Source organism: Hevea brasiliensis, chromosome 10 (genome assembly GCF_030052815.1).
Source record: "Hevea brasiliensis isolate MT/VB/25A 57/8 chromosome 10, ASM3005281v1, whole genome shotgun sequence".
Taxonomy (NCBI): Eukaryota; Viridiplantae; Streptophyta; class Magnoliopsida; order Malpighiales; family Euphorbiaceae; genus Hevea; species Hevea brasiliensis.
This window is the reverse complement of record NC_079502.1, coordinates 35,189,552-35,213,511: the sequence shown is the minus strand read 5'-3', so window position 1 is coordinate 35,213,511 and position 23,960 is coordinate 35,189,552. Positions and strand designations below refer to the sequence as shown.

The following is a 23,960-nucleotide window of genomic DNA, read 5'->3' as shown; positions in this document are numbered from 1 at the left end:
ATCTTATGAAAAAAGCACAAGCTAATTACCTGAGCTGATTGTTGGTAGAATAGTTAGAACGTATAGTTATTTTAGGAATTTCACTAGGAGTTTATTTGGTTAGTTACTAGTGGAAGTTAGAATAAGTATTAAAACTTTTGAAATTATGTGTTTCAGTGGAGAAGAGAAGTTAGAAGTAAAGGGAGAAATAGATCAAAGAAAGGAGACTAAGATAAGGTTTGTGCGCAATTCTAACCTTCTTGTATTTTAAATTTGCAGATGGAAAGAATAGATTTTCTACAAGCTCAAATGGGAATTTCCCTTGTCAAAAGAAATGTGTGATTGATTGAGAATTATGTATATTGTTTTGAGAACATTTTTAATATTGAAAAGAATTTATTATTGTGATGAAAAGGTAGACGTTTGGCCATTTATTTTGTTGTAGCACGAGGATGGCCGGATTTATGTGATTTAGAAGAGTTTCTGAAATTGATGTGTTGTCAACCATATGTGATGACTTGAAATGTTTGTTTATTTGAATGGAAATTATTTTAAAATTATTGTAAAACCACAGTTGGCATGACAAACTTTGATTTCCTCTCTCACTTTATGAGGTTGAGATTGGATATGTTCCTCCTCCACTTATGGGGTTGAGATTGGTTATATTATCCTCCCTCTCTAGCTTACTAGTTGAGGTTGAGATCGGATGGGTGCACTCATATTTGCTAGCTAGCTTTGCCTCCCTTATTAGTTTCGGCTAGTTGGGGTTGAGATAGCTTATCATGGTGTACAACATAGCATTGATAAAAAATTTTGTGTCTTTGTACAAATTGTGAGATATTGGAAACACCAACTATTTTTAAACGGTATAAGAAATGTGTTATTGAAAGTTTTGTGTTTATTTTCATGTTTCATGAAATGTTGAATAAATGAAATATTTTATTATGAAATGATATTTATGTTTTACGTGAGGTTTTATAAATTGATAGTTATGCACCACTAAGTCTTCGTACTCAGTGATGATTTTTTTTTTATGCCATCGCAGGTAAAGGAAAGGAAAATACCGTTGAGTGAGCATAGTAGACACCACATTGATGCACTTGAATTGTATAGATATTTTTAAGCACAATTGTATACTATCTCATAGCATTTAGTTAAGTAATCTCATGCATAGTAGTTGATTTCTGTCGACACCATATTTTAGCCGATCCCCAAAATCAATAAATTTCGAAACTGATCCCCAGCACTAAGTCTCCCTTTGCCAGCCAATCACATTTCCGATCTCTCTTTACCAAACAATCACATTTCCGACCTCTCCTCAAAAGGAATCAAACCAATACTAAGTCCCCATGTCACTTAAAGCCTTGCCGATCTCTCAAACCAATTGTCAAATATCCTAAATAGTCAATTACATTCCCGATCTCTCTCGTTAGACGAAACTGAACCAGCACTAGATCTTCATTTTAAAAGTTTAGGAATAATCAAGTTAAGGTTCCAATCCGGTTTAATGGTGATCCCGATCTTAAGTACTCAAGCCAAATTTCCAATTTTAAATTAAGTCCTGTTTAGCGTTGGTTCCCTGCCGATCTCATGCTTATGGTGTTTTCCAACCTCATACACTTAGATTAATAATCAACTTTAGTTGTTTTAATATGCTCAGACAATCAAGTGCTTAAGTAATTTAGAGATTTTTCGATCACATCCATTCACTGAACAAAAGCGAGCTTCATTTCATATTAAAGTTTTTACAAGTCATTCAGCTGGAGGATCACCCCCAGCCTGATCTACATTTTGCTCATCTCCTCTCTCACCCTCAGGCTCCTCCTCGCTATCCTCACCCTCGTCCTGGGGAGCCAGATCTACCATCCAAGAGAAGTCCTCTTCAGGGTACCGATTTTTGAGCTCGGCTAGGAGATCCCTGTGAGCATTCACATAAGCGCCGGCCTCCCTTGTCACCGCCTCTTCATCTTTCGCTTTGAGCTCCTCAGTGAGCTGAGCAACTTCACCAGCCCGGAGCCCTTGAAGCTATTCAATAATACGATCTCACTCGGCTAGAACACGAGCTTGCTCGGCCAGCTTGTCCTCGTAGAACTTCATCCGCCCCTTAATTTCAGATATGTAGTTCTGAGCGGATGAGAGTTGGGATCAGAGGGAAGCCACTTCATAACCTATCTTCTCGACCTCCTTACCCAGGTGGTGAGCCTTCTCCCAGACGATGTGCTGATTCACCAAGCACTCCACGTTGAGCTCATGGATCGGGTCAGGATATTATCAAGGTTGTCCGGAGACAACCTGTCCTGATCCTCCCGAAGGCAAATAGAAGCACCCAGGACTTTAGCCAAACCCGGATTCTCCCGAACAGTTCGGTTCTTCTCCAAGGAATGGATCAGCACTTGAGCACCGCGGGAGAGGGTCCGTGTGGTAGGTTGAGAGGGACCCCCTTCCGCACCTGAAGCAACTGGAGGAGCTGAAGGCGGCTCTTCTTAGCGAGGAGGAGATCGGATCACTTCTACCTTGGGGATCGGCTGCCCCGAAGGTTGAGATGAGCCCCCTTGTATTTCCCTGGGCTCATGGCTAGGCGTCTAGAGCAGCTCAGATCACTTCATCTCCCGCACTTTCCAGGAGACCTCTCTCTTTCGCTTTCGGCTCTCCTTGGAGGCTTCGCTGCTTGCCATACCTGCACAAAGAAGATGTCAGTGAGATCGCTAAGGTCCAAAGATTTGAGATATAGGAAAATATTGATGCCGAGGTCAGAGAGCTGAAGCCCGCGATCTTCACCCGTGATCAACTCCATTGTCCAGTGATGCAGTTCGGCAATCACAGCATCCAGACAAGAAAACTTCTCTCTGCTCGCCTGATCCTTTATCTCCATCGCCATCAGGCCTTCTTCTCTATTTAAGGTGATGCGATTCGGAAGTACGGGGCCCTGGTGCAGCCAGCTGCAGGGGAAGCCTTCAAAGCTGTTCGAAATTTTGCTCCTCAGGATAAAGAAGCGATTCTTCCAATTCTTCAGGGAGGAAGGCAGGTCGGTAAAAAGTCCACAATGAGGTTTCGCCTGGAAGAACCAATATTCGTCATCCTTTCGACGAGTTAATCTATGTAGTTCGGCGAATACCTTAGCTGTGGGTCGGAGTCCCTTAGCTCGGCATAAGCCTCGGAAGGCTACTAAGATCGGCCACGAGTTCGGGTGAACTTGAGCGATGCACACTTGGTGATATTTTAAAACTTCCTTGAAGAAGTTGTCCAAAGGGAACCGTAGACCGGCTTTTAATTGCTCTTCGTATACTATAATCATGTCGTTCCCTTCGAAGAAGTGATCGGCTCGGATATCTCCGTGACACCAGATGAGTTCGAATGAATCAGGATGAATGTTGTATTCTTGGCTGAACAATTGTAGGTCGGTTTCTTGAAGAACTGATGGTAGCTCGTCCATGGGAAGATTTTCCCTCCCTGAAGAAGGTACAGGCCTTGATGGTGCTGCTTGCCCTCGAGCTGGAACAGGGACCCTAGAAGGTTCAGGTCGCACGCTTGGTCTGACCACCTCCACTTCATCAGATGACCACGAGATCTGAACGGAAGGGGGACTTGCTGCTCTCTGACCCTCGGCGCCGCTCATTTTCAAAGGAAACAAGAAATTTAAACTAAAATAAGTATCAGAACCCTTACCGGAGTCTGATCGGTGTCAGAAGAACTTGAGGAAACGAGAGAATTTTGAAGTTGTTCACAAGAGACTAAAAATGACATAAGGGAGCAAATGGCTAACCCCCACCCCTATTTATACTCGTCCGAGCATTTAATGCTCACGATGTTCCAGGTAGTGCATCGGTTAGCGGGACTCGCTAGCTGTTCTGACACGTCTCACGAATATTCCAAAATTCCATAAGGAGAGACCGACTAGTTAGGGATCGGCTAATTAAGGCAAATGTTTGGAAGTGCGGATCGGATAAGGGCTGTTCAGTTGGAAACTAGATCAGATAAACACACTAGAGATCGGAAAATAATCAATAATAATAAAGTGATAATTGGCAAAATAAATTTTATTTCCAAAAGGTCAAATTACATCATTTGGGCGATCTCTGGAGATCGGATTACATTAAAGGTCTAATTACATCATTTGGGCGATCTCTAGAGATCGGATTACATTAAAGATCTAATTACATCATAAGGGCGATCTTTAGAGATATGTGGAACATCCTATCTAAAAGGCCTATGTCAAAGCCTAGTCTTGTGGCTGAGTTAAAAGATGTGTTTGACCAGGAGACCGGCTGGGGGGACTATGACTCTCATGAGAATGAGAGAGGTCGTCATCAAAGTTACCGCTCAAAACCGAGCCACTGTCGGAACACCCAGAGTGGAGAGGAGCCAGATGAATGCCAAAGAGCAGTCACCGGTGTTGAGGGGAATATTAGTAGTCTTCTCGCCCGAAATCAGTTCGCCGATTATATCGGGCGAACGATTCGAGATCAGCACGATCGAGGTCCTCGATCCAGATCGGTTAATTAGTCCAGTTCTCTCACTATCATCAGATAAGGTCATCATGATTTTTCAATCACCGGGATCGTAAATTTTCAAGCAAGGAACAAAGAGGGCAACCGGAAAAAGATTAAAAGCGGTCATCTTGTCCGGGATTGTTACCGGAGCAGCTAGAACAGGAAAATGAGGAGAATAGGGGAGAAAGTGAAATGAGGTAGGGCTTCCCGATTGAAGGTATATATAGGAAAATTTGAGCATTTATTGCAAACAAAAAACGAAGTGGACGCCTCGAAAATTGAGGGAAATAAATGCTTTGACTGGACCGAACCCGAAAAAAGGAAGACCGGTGTGGTAAAGATCGGTAGAAGGGAGACCGGCATGAAAGATCGGAAAAGAGCGTGTTAGGAAGATTGGAAAAGAAAGGAGGTCGGATAGCAAAAAGAATAAGACAGCTCCTGCTGATTATCGTCATAATCAGGGCTAAGGTAGTTAAAGCGTCGCAAACGAAATCTCCACTGCACGCCCCAGAATCGCCCGCATTATTGACATGTGCCAGAGTACGTCAGGACAGCACCATACATCTAAATCTCCACCGTTAATCTTACTTGTATGGACGAGCTCGGAGCCCTTGGATCGAAGAAGAAAATGATAAGATCAGCGCCTTTCACTCCTAGCCCTCATATCGCTCTTGACAAGAAATTTTGGGCCGTCAGATTAGAAGAGAGAAAAGGACAAATACTCCGGAAGGGATCTCAGTCGTCCGTTCTGATTCTCTTTAATTCCCGAGCCCTTAGATCATGTCCTTCAAAATCTTAACCCTCCATCTCGCTCAAAACAGATCCTGACCCTCCATGGGGAGCACCCAGTTCCTATAAATACCTGTATGAAAAACTGTTCAAGGGAGGACAAATAGTGAATATAGCGGAAGGACTCTGAAACTTAATTCAGCTCGTTACTCTGCTATTTTTGAAGCTTTCATAAGAAAAACTTTTGAAACCAGTTATCTGAAGTATTTTCTTGTAAAGGATTTCTGAATACTGAAACTCTCCATTTTCAGTTCGTTCATTATCCTGTGACACTCTCACTTTCTGTCTTTGTTATCTTTATTCCCACTTCCGTTGTCCAAGTTCAACTCCATTCATACTTGTATATAATATTGATCGGACTGCATTTTAACAAGGTATTCTTCATTTCAAGGCAAACCTTAGTCTTCAGGTTGAAGGAACGGAAGCGTGAAAAACACAAGTTTATACCATTGAATTCAAAAATTTTCACTTAGGGTCACATGCATCATGCAATATTTATTTTTATCTATTTGATTTCAATGATAAACAACATATTAAAACTCTTTTAATATGTTTTTGGATCTGTATTTGCCATTTAAGATTTTAAAATTAATCAGATTAATTTTAGAACCCTAGATTAAATCAAGAACGATTACACTAACCTCTTGATGCACTGCAGCGTGTCTGCGCCTTTGAGGTTCATCTTCAGGACACCAGATGTTGTCCTTCTAGCTTATCCACACCAAGAACACCTATGGCAGCCCTTGAACAGCTTTTAAAACCTTTTCTATTAATTAGAAATTCAAGTTCTGCCTTTTAAGAGATTAGAGATGTAAACAGGACACTAGAAACAATTTATAGTGTTCTTAATTCAAGAGATTGATGGCTAATCTCTTTGAATTGATGAGAGATGAAGAAGAATAGAGGGAGGGCTGCAAAATGGCGTGACCAAGGAGTGTGGCTGCTGGTTGTATTTTATTTTCTCATAACAACACTTAAATAGCTATGTTAACACATTAAACCCTTGCCACATGTCACCCTTTGATTAGCTCTAGGTTTAAGTGACCCAATCACATTGTGCCAAGTGTCAAACCTATATATAATCTTGATTTTAATCATCTTACATGATTAAAAAACATTTGGCAAGCTTATGTGTTATGCCATGTGTCACCATCTCATGGTGCCACGTGTCACACTGCAAAATGACCAAAATGCCCTTGTGTCTTAATTTTGAGTTCTTAACCCAAAATAATTATTTTTCTTCTTCTAATTAATTTATATCAAATATAAATTAATTAATTAATCTCTATTAATTAATTTCTCATTAATTAAATTCATATTTAAACACTTTAAATATAAATTTAACTTATATTATACATCCAATAACCTAGATTTGGTTTCAAGTCATGCTAGGGACTTTGCAAACTAATTGCAAACCAAACCTATTTAATTAATCAATTAAACTCTTTAATTAATTAATTAAACCATATTTAATTAGGTGATAACTTGTGTATGTGTGTGACTTACTAGGCTCATCACTAATTGGCAATGAGACATGATATCAACTCTTAATATCATCAGAACTCTTTCTTACCATAAATGATTTCTCTAAATCATTTTATGAACCTCATAGACCATGGTTAACACCTAGCATAGCATGCCATGGCCACCCAATTAGTAATAAGGTTTGCCTTAAATGAACATATAATCATATGTTACCATGCACTAGAATCTCTCCGTTACAAAATCCCAACTCAAGCTGGAGTCATGGTTTATGTCAAACTCCATTTGCTATGAATATTATGTTCTCTTTTAATTCCAGTTCTTGATTAAAAAGATTTTCTCATCAAAAACTCTTTTCTAAATAAATCTATCTGTCCTAGCCAGGAACTTGAAACATCAAGAACAATTAAATGAACATAGGATTTTATCTCTATTTACTTAGAGGAACAGTGTAACACCCTCCCGGTAGCAACTCCGTACATTGTACTGTTCCGGTGACCGGTGTCGGTCCGGACAGCTAGAACGTCTAGAAAAATATTTAAACTAAAGTAAAGAACCATAATTAACTCAAATATTAATAAGAAAAATTTAGTAAAAATTTTAGAAATAAAATACAACCAAGTCAAATGAGCCGGTGCCCAAGCGATGGGTAATCAGAGGTAAGTTGCGGTTCTCGCAACGAGGAGCCCTAGACCCGGAGAAAAATTCATAAGATAATTTTTGGGACACCAGAGAAGGGTCATTGAGGTTCGTATGGCATTAGAATGCCAAGAAAATATTTAGAAAAATTTTTCAATCGGTACAGACAATTTTGACCCGTTAAGCCAAACGGAGGGCATTTTGGTCATTTCGCCTTCAGAGGTGATTTTTGGCCGACTTGTCCAGTTGAGTAAATAATTAATGTGACATAAAATATGGATAAACATTACTAGAAATTAAATTGAAGATGAGTAGTGGAGGAAAGAAAAGAAAGTGAAGAAAAAGCTTATTTATGACATCATTGTGATGTCATTTAAAATTGTCAACCAATCACCATTAAGTAACCATTTGACTAACTGATAAAAGAGCTAAATAAAGACCAAGGAAGACCAAAAACCAGTTGCCTTCTCTTCAGCCAAAAACGTGAGTTTCTCTTCTTCCTCCCTCCATTGATGTTCAATCAAGCAAGCTTAATTTCCTACCTTGTTTCACCATAAAACCCTAACCCCACTTCATTAAAATTTTACCCTACACCTTAAAGAAGCTTTTGGCAGCCAAGAAAAGGAAAGAAAGAGAAGTTTGAGTTGGGAAAAAAACTGCCCTATTCAAGGTTAGTGCACTATATACCTAAAACTCTTTAATTTCATGAAATGGAACTTGAATTTAGTAAGAAAATGTAATTTAAATGAACAAAATTCATGTGTATGTGTACATGAGTTTTGGCTGCCCTAGTGAAGGAATAGGAAGGAGTGTTTTTGATGAGCTTGAAGTGAACTAAAATCATGTAGGAAGTTTATAAACATAAGAATAATAAGTTGGTATGCTAACTAAGGCATTTTGTAGAAAACCTAATGTGAAGCTAGGGTTTTGGGAAGTGAAAATTGACTTGGCTTAGGAAATTGTTAGAGCACATTTTAATGGTCAATTAGTGACCATCTTAGGTAAGTTGACCATAAAATGGACTGAAAATAGGATTGCAAAGTGAAGTTGCAGGCTGCCCTAGGACAGCAGCAGAGGGACTGAAAATTCAGTCCACTTGCACTGCCATAACTTGGGCTGTGTTGGTCCAATTGATGTTTGGCCAATTGGACATGAAACTAGGCTTATAATGGCACATTTTTGCTGAAGAAACCATGCCCAAAAGACCAAAGCAAGAGTACCAAAACTTGGCCCCAATCCGGACACCCTGCAACAGCCCCTGCAGAATTGACGAAATGAACAGTAGGCCATAACTCATTGTAGATTTGGTTAATTGACATGAAATTTTTTCAGCAACAAGATAAGATATAGACAAACAACTTTTATGAAGAAACCTACCGTAAATAATGCCACTAACCCATTCAAATGATTGGGCAAAGTTAAGTTATCAAACCTGCAACTCTGCAGATTTACATTTGAACAGTAATGTTTGGATGACTATAACTCCCTCTAGAAAACTCGGACTTAGACGATTCTTGAACCGATGGAAACCTAAGGTATGGTAGAACATGTCATATGAAGAAAGTTAGACCAAATTATGAACTTAACTTAGTCAAATTACTGACCAAAGTTGGACCAAAATCTGTCAAAACCCAAAATTTTAGCATGAATAGTACACGTGAACAGTAAACTTATTTTGGCCATAACTTGAGCTATAAAACTCCAAATGGAGTGATTCAAAAAAAGAAATTCAACTAGACAAAATAAGGAACAACTTTCATGCTTACCATTTCCTCAAATTCCCACTGTAGAAATATCAAATGGAACAATAAAGATGAAGCACCAAATCTGAAAATTTTGCTTAAATAGCATTAAGCTTAGAAATGGTATTGGCAGCCAATACCAACAAGTTTTAAATACAAAATGTGGTATGTTTGGGGTGTTAAAACCAATGCACCTATTTTCTATCCAAAAGTCAACATTTTTGTTGACCAATGAGGTGAATAGTGACACCAAAGCCAAAAATTGGCAATTTTGCCAAAATGACCTAAGCTTTGAGAAAGTGACCAAAACTAACAAGTTTTGAATACAAAATGTGGTATGTTGGGAGTATTAAAACCAATGTACCTATTGTTTATGCAAAAGTCAACATTTTAGTTGACTAATGAAATGAATAGTGACATGAAAACTTGAAATTCAAAAATTGTGAAACTTAAAAATGCAAAATGCCCTAGTAGGCCTAATGTGATTGGTTTGGATAGTTTGGCATGCCAATAGGGTATTGTTTTAGCAGTACTTCGAAAAGAAAGGCTTTATGCCTGTATTCATGGCTTTATGCCCGTATCCATGGCTTTTATGCCCGTATTCATGGCTTTTATGCCGATTATGTGATATCATGGCTTTTTAGCCATACTGACTGCATACGTGGTTGACGTTCTGCGTCCCATGGTATGACGGCCCGAGGCACCGCAGTGTCCAGTGCCAACGACCCATTATCCAGTCCAGTCGTCTAGTATAGGTTACTTGGGCATGGAAAAGTATAACTGTGATTGAACTGATTATTAAAGAAAATACGAAAATTAAGTATCAGGAATGATTACAAAAATACAAAGAAGCTCAATATCATGAAGAAAATAATTAACGAAATGCATGAAGAAGTTAATATCATGAAACATGATTAGCCCTCGACTACACAATAAGTTAGTAATTATTCATTTCTTATGAACACAATAGCAAGGAAATTATTATTTTTATTTGCATATTGTATTTTCTTGTATTATTGGCACCACTAAGCTTTATGCTTAGCGCGTCGCTTTTGCAACGCGTAGGTACTGAAGAGTTGGACAGAGGGCCCGGTAGACCACAGATTGGGTAAGGCCATTCACAGTTCTGCATAGTGTCCGTGTCACCTCACCTTCCACAGTGCATTGGTAGCACACTAGATTTCATTTTGATATTTTGTAACTAATTTCTATTTTCTCATATGTATTTGAACTTATGTAATAAATTTCGATATTCATGTAAATAATGAAAATTGTATTTGTGAATGGAAGAGTGGATGTCTATTTATGACTTGTACATGATTAATAAATGAGATGAATGATTGAGAAATGAATGGTTGAAAAATATTGAGATTTTGATATGGGAGTTTGTGAATGGATGAATATGATTATTAGAAGTGTTTTTCACAGGTTCCGAAGAACTGTTTTCTCTATTTTTAGCCGGTACTCTGCTGGATTTTCTATAAAATTCTCGGAACCTCAAATAAATTATAATTTCGATAAATGGCTTAAATAAATTATATTTCACAAGTTATATTCAAAAGGAAGAATAAAAAAATGAATTAAGATAAAATAGAGTGCTCGGCACACTGAGTGGCATAACTGTTAGTAGTATGCCCTAGAGCATATCATTTAGTATGTATCTTGTACATAATTTTATTAATAAAAGGCATTTCTACTTTTCCGTTTACATAATATATTTATGTGTAATAGAAAAGGTCCATTGATATTTTGTTAGAAATATTATTCTTAAGTTGTTAAGAATATGAGTGACAATATTTCTAGCACAAAGTATCATAAATAGGTTCACAATCGAGGATACTTCATAATAAGGACATGACTTATCCAGAAAGATTGTATTCATGTTTGTTCCCAAGTTATTTATATGAGATATAAATAAGATGGAATGGTGAGTCTCATGCCATATAACAAACATGATAGGCACTTATAAATGATAAGTAGGCCGAACCAGTGACACTTATGACAAGCACATGGAGTTTACTCTTGTCAATGTTTTATCATAAATCATATCAGTGCATATAATCTTTAGACCTGAGATAGCACAGTTATCTTGTATATAGGTAGTTTGAGTTTGATACTGCTTTCATACTTGTACTATGTATGGGTATATGGGCATGTGTTGGCTCCTGCTAGTTATATATGGAGGTAGGTGTTGATCAAGATGGAATCTGTTCCTCTAAGTAAATAGAGATAAAATCCTATGTTCATTTAATTGTTCTTGATGTTTCAAGTTCCTGGCCAGGACAGATAGATTTATTCAGAAAAGAGTTTTTGATGAGAAAATCTTTTTAATCAAGAACTGGAATTAAAAGAGAACATAATATTCATAGCAAATGGAGTTTGACATAAACCATGACTCCAGCTTGAGTTGGGATTTTGTAACAGAGAGATTCTAGTGCATGGTAACATATGATTATAGGTTCATTTAAGGTAAATCTTATTACTAATTGGGTGGCCATGGCATGCTATGCTAGGTGTTAACCATGGTCTATGAGGTTCATAAAATGATTTAGAGAAATCATTTATGGTAAGAAAGAGTTCTGATGATATTAAGAGTTGATATCATGTCTCATTGCCAATTAGTGATGAGCCTAGTAAGTCACACACATACACAAGTTATCACCTATTTAAATATGATTTAATTAATTAATTAAAGAGTTTAATTGATTAATTAAATAGATTTGGTTTGCAATTAAATTGCAAAGTCCCTAGCATGACTTGAAACCAAATCTAGATTATTGGATGTGTAGTATAAATTAAATTTATATTTAAAGTGTTTAAATATGAATTTAATTGATGAGAAATTAATTAATAGAGATTAATTAATTAATTTATATTTGATATAAATTAATTAGAAGAAGAAAATAATTATTTTGGGTTAAGAACTCAAAATTAAGACACGAGGGCATTTTGGTCATTTCATTGTGACACGTGGCACCATGAGATGGTGACACATGGGATTACACATAAGCTTGCAAATGTTTTTGATCATGTAAGATGATTAAAATCAAGATTAAATATAGGTTTGACACTTGGCACAATGTGATTGGGTCACTTAAACCTAGAGCTAATCAAAAGGTGACATGTGGCTAGGGTTTAATGTGTTAACCTAGCTATTTAAGTGTGGTTATGAAAAGAAAAAATAACCAGCAGCCTCTCCTCTCATTTTTCATGCCACTTTGAGCCTCTCCAGCTATTTCTCTTCATCTCTCATCAATTCAAAGAGATTAGCCATCAATCTCTTGAATTAAGAACACTAGAAATTGTTTCTAGTGTCCTGTTTACATCTCTAATCTCTTAAAAGGCAGAACTTGAATTTCTAATTAATAGAAAAAGCTTTACAGGCTGTTCAAGGGCTGCCATAGGTGTTCTTGGTGTGGACAAGCTAGAGGGACAACATTTGGTGTCCTGAAGACGAATCTCAAAGGCGCAGACACGCTGCAGTGCATCAAGAGGTTAGTGTAATCGTTCTTGATTTAATCTAGGGTTCTAAAATTAATCTGATTAATTTTAAAATCTTAAATGGCAAATAGAGATCAAAAAACATATTAAAAGAGTTTTAATATGTTGTTTATCATTGAAATCAAATAGATAAAAATAAATCTTGCATGGTGCATGTGACCCTAGGCGAAATTTTTTTGAATTCAATGGTATAATCTTGTGTTTTTCACGCTTCCGTTCCTTCAATAACTTGCTTGGCTACACTGTAGTCGGGTAAGGGGTGTCACATTTATTGGTATCAAAGCGCGGTTTAGGCGTTTCTGGACCTAGATAGATTGCATATCATGCATTGCATTCATAAGAGTCGAGGTGACACTATTGCAGATCTGTTTCCTGTTTATTTTAGGTTAAGGTATGGAATAAGAGAGTGAAGAGGCAATGAGATAGCGAATGGAGATGAGAAGGAGACTATATTTAAGATGAAAAAGGATGAGTACATAACTGTTTGAGGATAGGATTGAGACTAAGGAGAAAGTGAAGTAGGATAACACGGAAAGGTGAAGAAATAACGAGGTATTAGCTCCTTGGCCATTTACATTGGGTAAATTTCGAGGACGAAATTTAAATTAGAGGGGAAGAGTTGTAACACCCTCCCGGTAGCAACTCCGTACATTCTACTGTTCCGGTGACCAGTGTCGGTCCGGACAGCTAGAACGTCCAGAAAAATATTTAAACTAAAGTAAAGAACTATAATTAACTCAAATATTAATAAGAAAAATTTAGTAAAAATTTTAGAAATAAAATACAACCAAGTCAAATGAGCCGGTGCCCAAGCGATGGGTAATCAGAGGTAAGTTGCGGTTCTCGCAACGAGGAGCCCTAGACCCGGAGAAAAATTCATAAAATAATTTTTGGGACACCAGAGAAGGGTCATTGAGGTTCCTATGGCATTAGAATGCCAAGAAAATATTTAGAAAAATTTTTCAATCGGTACAGACAATTTTGACCCGTTAAGCCAAACAGAGGGCATTTTGGTCATTTCGCCTTCAGAGGTGATTTTTGGCCGACTTGTCCAGTTGAGTAAATAATTAATATGATATAAAATATGGATAAACATTACTAGAAATTAAATTGAAGATGAGTAGTGGAGGAAAGAAAAGAAAGTGAAGAAAAAGCTTATTTATGACATCATTGTGATGTCATTTAAAATTGCCAACCAATCACCATTAAGTAACCATTTGACTAACTAATAAAAGAGATAAATAAAGACCAAGGAAGACCAAAAACCAGCTGCCTTCTCTTCAGCGAAAAACGTGAGTTTCTCTTCTTCCTCCCTCCATTGATGTTCAATCAAGCAAGCTTAATTTCCTACCTTGTTTCACCATAAAACCCTAACCCCACTTCATTAAAATTTTACCCTACACCTTAAAGAAGCTTTTGGCAGCCAAGAAGAGGAAAGAAAGAGAAGTTTGAGTTGGGAAAAAAACTGCCCTATTCAAGGTTAGTGCACTATATACCTAAAACTCTTTAATTTCATGAAATGGAACTTGAATTTAGTAAGAAAATGTAATTTAAATGAACAAAATTCATGTGTATGTGTACATGAGTTTTGGATGCCCTAGTGAAGGAATAGGAAGGAGTGTTTTTGATGAGCTTGAAGTGAACTAAAATCATGTAGGATGTTTATAAACATAAGAATAATAAGTTGGTATGCTAACTAAGGCATTTTGTAGAAAACCTAATGTGAAGCTAGGGTTTTGGGGAGTGAAAAATGACTTGGCTTAGGAAATTGTTAGAGCACATTTTAATGGTCAATTAGTGACCATCTTAGGTAAGTTGACCATAAAATGGACTGAAAAATAGGATTGCAAAGTGAAGTTGCAGGCTGCCCTAGAACAGCAGCAGAGGGACTGAAAATTCAGTCCACTTGCACTGCCATAACTTGGGCTGTGTTGGTCCAATTGGTGTTTGGCCAATTGGACATGAAACTAGGCTTATAATGGCACATTTTTGCTGAAGAAACCATGCCCAAAAGACCAAAGCAAGAGGACCAAAACTTGGCCCCAATCCGGACACCCTGCAGCAGCCCCTGCAGAATTGACCAAATGAACAGCAGGCCATAACTCACTGTAGATTTGGTTAATTGACCTGAAATTTTTACAGCAACAAGATAAGATATATACAAACAACTTTTATGAAGAAACCTACCCCAAATAATGCCATTAACCCATTCAAATGATTGGGCAAAGTTAAGTTATCAAACCTGCAACTCTGTAGATTTACATTTGAACAGTAATGTTTGGATGACTATAACTCCCTCTAGAAAACTCGGATTTAGGCGATTCTTGAACCGATGGAAACCTAAGGTATGGTAGAACATGTCATATGAAGAAAGTTAGACCAAATTATGAACTTAACTTAGTCAAATTACTGACCAAAATTGGACCAAAATCTGTCAAAACCCAAAATTTCAGCATGAACAGTACACGTGAACGGTAAACTTATTTTGGCCATAACATGAGCTACAAAACTCCAAATGGAGTGATTCAAAAAACGAAATTCAACTAGACAAAATAAGGAACAACTTTCATGCTTACCATTTCCTCAAATTCCCACTGTAGAAATATCAAATGGAACAATAAAGATGAAGCACCAAATCTGAAAATTTTGTTCAAATAGCATTAAGCTTAGAAATGGTATTGGCAACCAATACCAACAAGTTTAAAATACAAAATGTGGTATGTTTGGGGTGTTAAAACCAATACACCTATTTTTTATCCAAAAGTCAACATTTTTGTTGACCAATGAGGCGAATAGTGATACCAAAACCAAAAATTGTCAATTTTGCCAAAATGACCTAAGCTTTGAGAAAGTGACCAAAACTAACAAGTTTTGAATACAAAATGTGGTATGTTGGGAGTATTAAAATCAATGTACCTATTGTTTATGCAAAAGTCAATATTTTAGTTGACTAATGAAATGAATAGTGACATGAAAACTTGAAATTCAAAAATTGTGAAACTTAAAAATGCAAAATGCCCTAGTAGGCCTAATGTGATTAGTTTGGATAGTTTGGCATGCCAATAGGGTATTGTTTTAGCAGTACTGCGAAAAGAAAGGCTTTATGCCTGTATTCATGGCTTTATGCCCGTATCCATGGCTTTTATGCCCGTATTCATGGCTTTTATGCCGATTATGTGATATCATGGCTTTTTAGCCATACTGACTGCATACGTGGTTGACGTTCTGCGTCCCATGGTATGACGGCCCGAGGCACCGCAGATGTCGGTGCCAACGACCCGTTATCGATCCGCCCAAAGATAGGTTACTTGGGCATGGAAAAGTATAACTGTGATTGAACTGATTATTAAAGAAAATACAAAAATTAAGTATCAGGAATGATTACAAAAATACAAAGAAGCTCAATATCATGAAGAAAATAATTAACGAAATGCATGAAGAAATTAATATCATGAAACATGATTAGCCCTCGACTACACAATAAGTTAGTAATTATTCATTTCTTATGAACACAATAGCAAGGAAATTATTATTTTTATTTGCATATTGTATTTTCTTGTATTATTGGCACCACTAAGCTTTATGCTTAGCGCGTCGCTTTTGCAACGCGTAGGTACTGAAGAGTTGGACAGAGGGCCCGGTAGACCACAGATTGGGTAAGGCCATTCACAGTTCTGCATAGTGTCCGTGTCACCTCACCTTCCACAGTGCATTGGTAGGACACTAGATTTCATTTTGATATTTTGTAACTAATTTCTATTTTCTCATATGTATTTGAACTTATGTAATAAATTTCGATATTCATGTAAATAATGAAAATTGTATTTGTGAATGGAAGAGTGGATGTCTATTTATGACTTGTACATGATTAATAAATGAGATGAATGATTGAGAAACGAATGGTTGAAAAATATTGAGATTTTGATATGGGAGTTTGTGAATGGATGAATATGATTATTAGAAGTGTTTTTCACAGGTTCCGAAGAACTGTTTTCTCTATTTTTAATCGGTACTCTGCCGGATTTTCTATAAAATTCTCGGAACCTCAAATAAATTATAATTTCGATAAATGGCTTAAATAAATTATATTTCACAAGTTATATTCAAAAGGAAGAATAAAAAAATGAATTAAGATAAAATAGAGTGCTCGGCACACTGAGTGGCATAACTTAAAAATTTTAATAAAAGGAGATCGGAGGAGAGTTCTTATCCGGTTCTCACTTAAAAATTTTAATAAATATTTAAAAAGAGATCGGAGGAGAGTTCTTATCCGGTTCTCACTTAAAAATTTTAATAAACATTTAAAAGGAGATCGGAGGAGAGTTCTTATCCGGTTCTCACTTAAAAATTTTATCAAATATTTAAAAAGAGATCGGAGGAGAGTTCTTATCCGATTCTCAAGCTTAAAAATTTTAATAAATATTTAAAGGAGATCGGAGGAGAGTTCTTATCCGATTCCCAAATTAAATTTTAACAAATACGTAAGATGATTCCCCCTAAAGTAAAATTAATACGCAACAGCAACTCACTAAGGTTGTCTCATTTACTTATGTATCTGGGTAATCCAGATTAGTGAAAAATCAAACATTCCTTTCGGTCAAAAGGATTAACATTTCCATTCAAACCCTCCCAACTACGAAGAACGTGAAGTTAAATCTACTTACCCTCGTTGAGGGACAAGGTGGGGTGCCTAACACCTTCCCCACCCGTTTACAGACCCCGAACCTAGAATCTCTGTTTTTGAAGTGGTTTTATTTTAACTTACTTTCACAAATGGTTTTCTTTAATTTCCCTCAAAATTAAAGTGGCAACTCCTCACTTTACCACTTCGGTGAGTGTTCGTCCAGGCGACCGTAAAACACCTTGCGACAATTTCATTAGTTTTCGTAATTTCTATTATCAAGCCCTTAATTCCATATTTTCTGCATTATTTCAGGTGTTTGGGTGAAGCCCCAGAGTATAGGAGTGCAAAACGGAAGCTTGGAGAAGTCAAAAGACTCAGAATTTCTACTAATACAAAGTACACGGGCTATGTAAGCCAAGCTATAGACCCGTGTAACCTTCTGCCAGATGAAAGCTAGAAAGCCAATGGACAAACAAAAGTACACGGGTTGTGTAATTGGACCTATGTAATCTGCAGGGACTCGTGTAAGTATCTGCAGGGCACAAGCTTGAAGAACTTTCTGAGAACAAAAGTACACGGCCCATGTAACTAGGCCCGTGTAGCTAGCACAGACCGATGTAAGTCTCTGTGCCAATGCAAGACTCTGCAATTCCACTCCAGTAAGTTACATGGCCTTGGGCCGTGTAGTGACACACGGGCTGTGTACCTTGCGGCAGCCAGTTTTCAAACCCGAATTTTCGTTCTTATTTACATATTCAAATCAGACTCCTAAGGCTTTTGGGACTCAAAAATGACCTAACCCTAAAACAGCTATTATAAGTAGAAAGAGAAAACATCCAAAAAGAAGAGTATCCTTTGATAGTAATTTTTTTAGGAGCTTTAAAGAGACTCGCATTCTGCACTCTCTCCAGCCGTCTTGAGGAGAAGAATATCAGTATCAAGGGGAGTTTTCCACAAGACTCAGAGTTTTCTAACCATGGCCAATAATAATGACAGACCAAGACTCTTGAGAGACTACGGAGCTCCATCTGTCCAAGGATTTCAGCCCAGTGTCACTAGACCCACAGTGGAAGCCAACAACTTTGAACTAGAACCAGCATGGCTTCAAATGATTCAACAAACCCGGTTTGTGGGTTCACCAACAGAAGATCCACATTATCACCTCCAATGCTTTCTTGCCCTTTGTGACACATTTAAGATTAATGGAGTGTCTGATCAAGCCATAAGACTCAGAGCATTTCCATTCTCCCTTCGAGACAGAGCAAGGAAGTGGTTACTTTCTCAACCAGCTGAAACGTTTACCACTTGGGAAAACCTCTCACAAGCTTTTCTAGAAAGGTATTTTCCACCTGTAAAGACAGCAAAACTGAGACTTGAGCTCAACACCTTCAGACAAAAGGAAGGAGAATCACTCTATGACGCATAGGAAAGGTATAAAGACCTGCAGAGGGAATGTCCACAACATGGCTTAGAGGATTGGCTACTAGTGCAAAATTTCTATAATGGGTTACTACCCTCTACAAGGAGCACATTTGATTTAGCTGCAAAAGGTGACTTAATAAAGAAAATAGTGACACAAGTACTTAAACTTCTAGAGAGGGTTGCATACCATAATTATGAGTGGTCAAATGAAAGAGGAAACGCAAAGAGAACAGTAGGAGTCCTGGAAGTGGATGCCCTAAGCATGATAAATGCTCAATTTGATCAACTCACAGTAAGCTACATATTCTGAAAAATCTGAAAGCCAAGCAGAGAAAAAGGGGGAAGAAGCCAAGAAAGATCAGGAAGAGGAAGCAGGGAAGAAAAAGAAGTTACCAGAGCTATATCAGCCTCCTCTACCTTTTCCTTAGAGATTTCAAAAAGCCAAATTGGACAAGTAATTTGGGAAGTTTTTAGAAGTTTTATAGAAACTTTATATCAACATCCCCTTCACTAAAGCACTCTCTCAGATGCCATCCTATGCAAGATTTCTTAAGGAAATTCTGTCAAAGAAAAGAAAGCTGGAAGACTATGGGACAGTAGCTCTAACAGAGGAATGCAGTGCCATACTGTAAAACAAACTGCCTCCAAAGTTAAAAGATTCAGGAAGCTTCTCCATACCCCGCCTCATTAGCATGAAGAAACTAGACAAGGCCCTCTGTGATCTTGGGGCAAGCAAGAGCGTAATGCCTCTATCAATATGCAAAAGCTAGAGATCGGAGAATTGAGGCCCACGACAATTTCATTGCAATTGGCTAATTGATCTGTTAAGTATCCAGTGGGCATACTTGAGAACATCCCTATCAAAGTGGGCAAATTCTTCATTCCAGTAGACATTATTGTCCTTGAAATGGAAGAAGATGTTCAGATCCCTATCATATTGGGAAGACCATTATTGGCAACTGCCAGAGCCATCATAAACGTCAAAAATGGGGGACTAACCTTCAAGGTAGGAGAAGAGGAAATGGAATTCAACTTGTTCGACACAATGAAACACAAATTCGAACCTGATGAATGCTTTAAGTTTGACATAATTGACAAACAAGTTAAAGAGGAATTTCATAAGACACATCCTAAAGATCCTCTTAAAGCATGTATTGTGCACAGCCACATAATGAATGATGAAAACACAGAAATAGCAGCCTGTGTATAATAGTTAGCAACTCATCCACCCCTACCACCCGTAGCTAAAGCCTCCGAGATGGAGGAGTTAAAGGAGTAATAGCCCAAGATCAAGCTTCAGGAAAATGCCAAACAGGTAAAGCTTAAACCTCTCTCATGCTCACTAAGGTATGCATTTCTGGACTCAAACTCTAAATATCCTATTATAATTAATGCTAACCTGTCTAAGTTAGAAGAGGAAAATTGTTAAGAGAACTTAGAATCCATAACAAGGCCATAGGGTATAAAATAGAAGACCTAAAAGGAATCAACCCCTTGATTTGCATGCATAGGATACCATGGAAGAAAATAGTAAACCAACTATCGAGCACTAAAGAAGACTTAACCCAAACATGAAAGAATTAGTCAAAAAGAAATTTTAAAGCTATCAGATGCAGGTATCATATACCCAATTTTTGATAGTAAATGGGTTAGTCCAGTACATGTAGTTCCTAAGAAGGGTGGGACGACTGTTATCCAAAATGCAAACAATGAACTAATCCCTACTAGGGTAGTCACTGGTTGGTGAATGTGCATAGATTATAGAAAATTGAACAGTGCTACCATAAAAGGCCATTTTCCTCTCCCTTTCATCGACCAAATGTTAGAAAGGTTAGCAAAGCACTCTTATTTCTGTTATCTAGATGGGTATTTGGGATTCTTTCAAATTCCCATTCACCCAGAAGACCAAGAAAAGACCACATTCACTTGCCCTTATGGAACAGTTACATATAGGAAAATGCCTTTTGGTCTTTGTAATGCCTTTGCTACCTTTCAAAGATGCACGATGGCTATTTTTTCTGATTATATTGAAAATATGATGGAAGTTTTTATGGATGATTTTTCTATCTATGGAACTACTTTTGATGATCGCCTAGTTAATTTGTTTAAGGTATTGCAAAGATGTGAAGAATCAAACCTGGTCCTAAATTGGAAAAAATGCCACTTCATGGTAAGGGAAGGTATAGTTCTGGGACATTTGATATCAGAAAGAGGAATTGAGGTTGATAAGGCAAAAATTATGATCATTGAAAACATGCCACCACCAACATTAGTCAAGAAAGTGCGAAGCTTTTTGGGACATGCAGGGTTCTACAGAAGATTCATTAAAGATTTTTCCAAAATAGCTAAGCCACTTACCAACCTGTTAAATCAAGATGTTCCCTTTCATTTTGATGAAAATTGCCTTGTTTCTTTTAACAGGATGAAAGAAGCCCTGATCTCAACACTAATAATGCAGTCACCAAATTGAGAGCTATCATTCAAGGTGATGTGCGATGCGAGTGACTTTACAGTTGGAGTAGTGCTCGGGCAAAGAAAAGATAAAAAGCTCCATGCCATTTATTATGCTAGCAAGACACTCAATGACGTGCAAATCAATTATGCTACCACAAAGAAGGAATTCCTAGCAGTAGTGTTTGCAATGGATAAATTCAGATCTTACTTAATTGGGTTAAAAGTCATTGTATTCACAAATCATGCTGCAATCTGGTACCTTTTGAATAAGAAGGAAGTAAAACCAAGGCTGATTCGATGGATTCTACTCTTGCAAGAATTTGACCTTGAAATCAAGGATAAAAAGAGATCCAAAAATGAAGTGGCTAACCATCTTTCCAGGCTGAAATTGGAGTACACAAGAGACTTCAAGGATCTGCAAAAATTGATGACTCATTTCCTGATGAGCAATTACTTGCATTCTCCAAGGCTCCATTATATGCTGACTTTGTTAATTTTCTTGTATACAGGGTATTGCCTCCAACATGACTTATCAACAAAGGAAGAAATTCCTATATGATATGAGATATTACATATGGGAGGAACCTCTACTGTACAAGAGATGTAATGATGGGCTGATAAGAAGATGCATACCAGAGGAAGATATGGAAAGTATCCTTCATCACTGCCATTCATCACTATATGGAGGACATTTTGGCACCTCAAAAACAGCAGCCAAGTTCTTACAAGCAGGATTTTACTGGCCACATTTGTTTAAAGATGTGAGATCCTTTGTCCTAGCTTGTGATCAATGCCAAAGAACAGGTAACACTTTAAATAGGAATGAAATGCCATTGCATGGTATACTTGAGGTAGAATTGTTTGACATATGGGGAATAGACTTCATGGGCCCATTCCCCTCTTCCCATGGAAACAAGTATATTCTAGTTGGTATTGATTATGTGTCAAAATGGGTATAAGCAATAGCCACACCAACCAACAATGCTAGAGTGGTCACAAGGTTCTTTAAGAAGAATATCTTCACAAGATTTGGCACACCACAAGCAATAATCAGGGATGGAGGAACTAACTTCTACAACCAACAATTCGAAACACTAATAAAAAAAGTATGGAGTGACTCACAAGGTGGCCACACCTTATCATCCTCAAACCAGCGGCCAAGTAGGAATCTCAAATAGGGAACTGAAGCAGATTTTAGAGAAAACTGTAAACAGATCCAGGAAGGATTGGTGCATGAAGTTAGATGATGCACGGTGTGTAACACCCTCCCGATAACCACTCCGTACATCCTACTGTTCCGGTGAACGGTATCGGTCCGGACAGCTAGAATGTCCAGAAAAATATTCAAACTAAAGTCATGAACCATAATTAACTCAAATATTAACAAGAAAAATTTAGTAAAAATTTTAGAAATAAAATACAATCAAGTTAAACGAGCCGGTGCCCTAGCGATGGGTAACCGGAGGGAAGTTGCGGTTCTCACAACGAGGAGCCCTAGACCCGAGGGAAAAATTATAAAATAATTTTTGGGACTCCAGAGAAGGGTAATTGAGGTTCCTATGGCATTAGAATGCCAAGAAAATACCTAGAAAAATTTTTCTATCGGTACAGACAATTTTGACCCGTTAAGCCAAACGGAGAGCATTTTGGTCATTTCGCCTTCCGAGGTGATTTTTGGCTGACTTGTCCAGTTAAGTAAATAATTAAAATAACATAAAATATGAATAAACATTACTAGAAATCAAATTGAAAATGAGTAGTGGAGGAAAGGAAAGAAAATGAGGAAAAAAAAAAGCTCAATTATGACATCATGGTGATGTCATTAAGAAATTTGGACCAATCACATTTAAGCCATCCTTTGACTAATAAATAAAAAGACAAATGAAGACCAAAAGAAACAAAAATGCAGCTGCCTTCTTCCTTATCCCAAACCAGCCGAAATCCCTAACCCACCTTCCTCCATTGATGTGCCATCCAAAAGCTTAAATTCTCCTTTGTTTCCACCATAAAATCATAACCTAGCTTCACTAAAATTTGTCCTAGCACCTTGCATAGTCTTTTGGCAGCCAACAAGAGCAAAGAAATTGAAGTTTAGGGCTTTGGAAATTCTGCCCAAACAAGTTTAGTGCACTTATACCCATTAAACTTTTTATTTCCATGATTTTGGACTTGAACTTAGTAAGATTTGTAGTTTAAATGAACAAAAACTTATGGGTATGAACACTTGAATTTCGGCAGCCCTAATAGAGGAAGGGTTTTGAATGTTTTTAATGGACTTAGCATGAGTTGAAGATTGTATTTAAGTTATATATTTACATAGATGTTTAACTAGGGTGCTAATGGAGGTTTATGGGTAAATTGCCTTGGACACTAGGGTTTTGAGGCATGAAAAATTGACTTGGCTTACCAACCTATTAAATAACACTCTAATGGTCAATAAGTGACAATTTGAGGTATGTTGGCCACAAATTGAACTTAAAAATGCTATGGCAAAGTGAGGTTGCAGGCTGCCCTATGACAGCAGCATAGGGACTGAAAATTCAGTCCCTTTGCACTACCATAACTTGGGCTGTGCTAGTCCAATTGGTGTTTGGCCAATTGGACATGAAAAAAGGCATATAATGGCACATTTTTTCTGAAGAAACCATGCCCAAAAGACCAAAGCAAGAGGACCAAAACTTGGCCCCAATCCGGAACCCTGAAACTGCCTCTGCAGAATTGACCAAATGAACAGTAACTGTTCATTTGGCCATAACTCACTGCAGATTTGGTCAATTGACCTGAAATTTTTACAGCAACAAGTTAAGACATATACAAACAACTTTCATGAAGGAACAT

The 23,960-nt window shown here is 37.5% G+C and overlaps 1 non-coding gene across 1 annotated transcript; it reads right to left on the bottom strand.

Annotated features, from left to right (window-relative positions):
• Positions 1-18,609: 18,609 nt before the first annotated feature.
• LOC131169996 (small nucleolar RNA R71) lies at positions 18,610-18,716 on the bottom strand. Its single transcript, XR_009140939.1, has one exon. It is a non-coding gene; the product is annotated as a small nucleolar RNA R71 (small nucleolar RNA).
• Between the last annotated feature and the right edge of the window lie 5,244 nt (positions 18,717-23,960).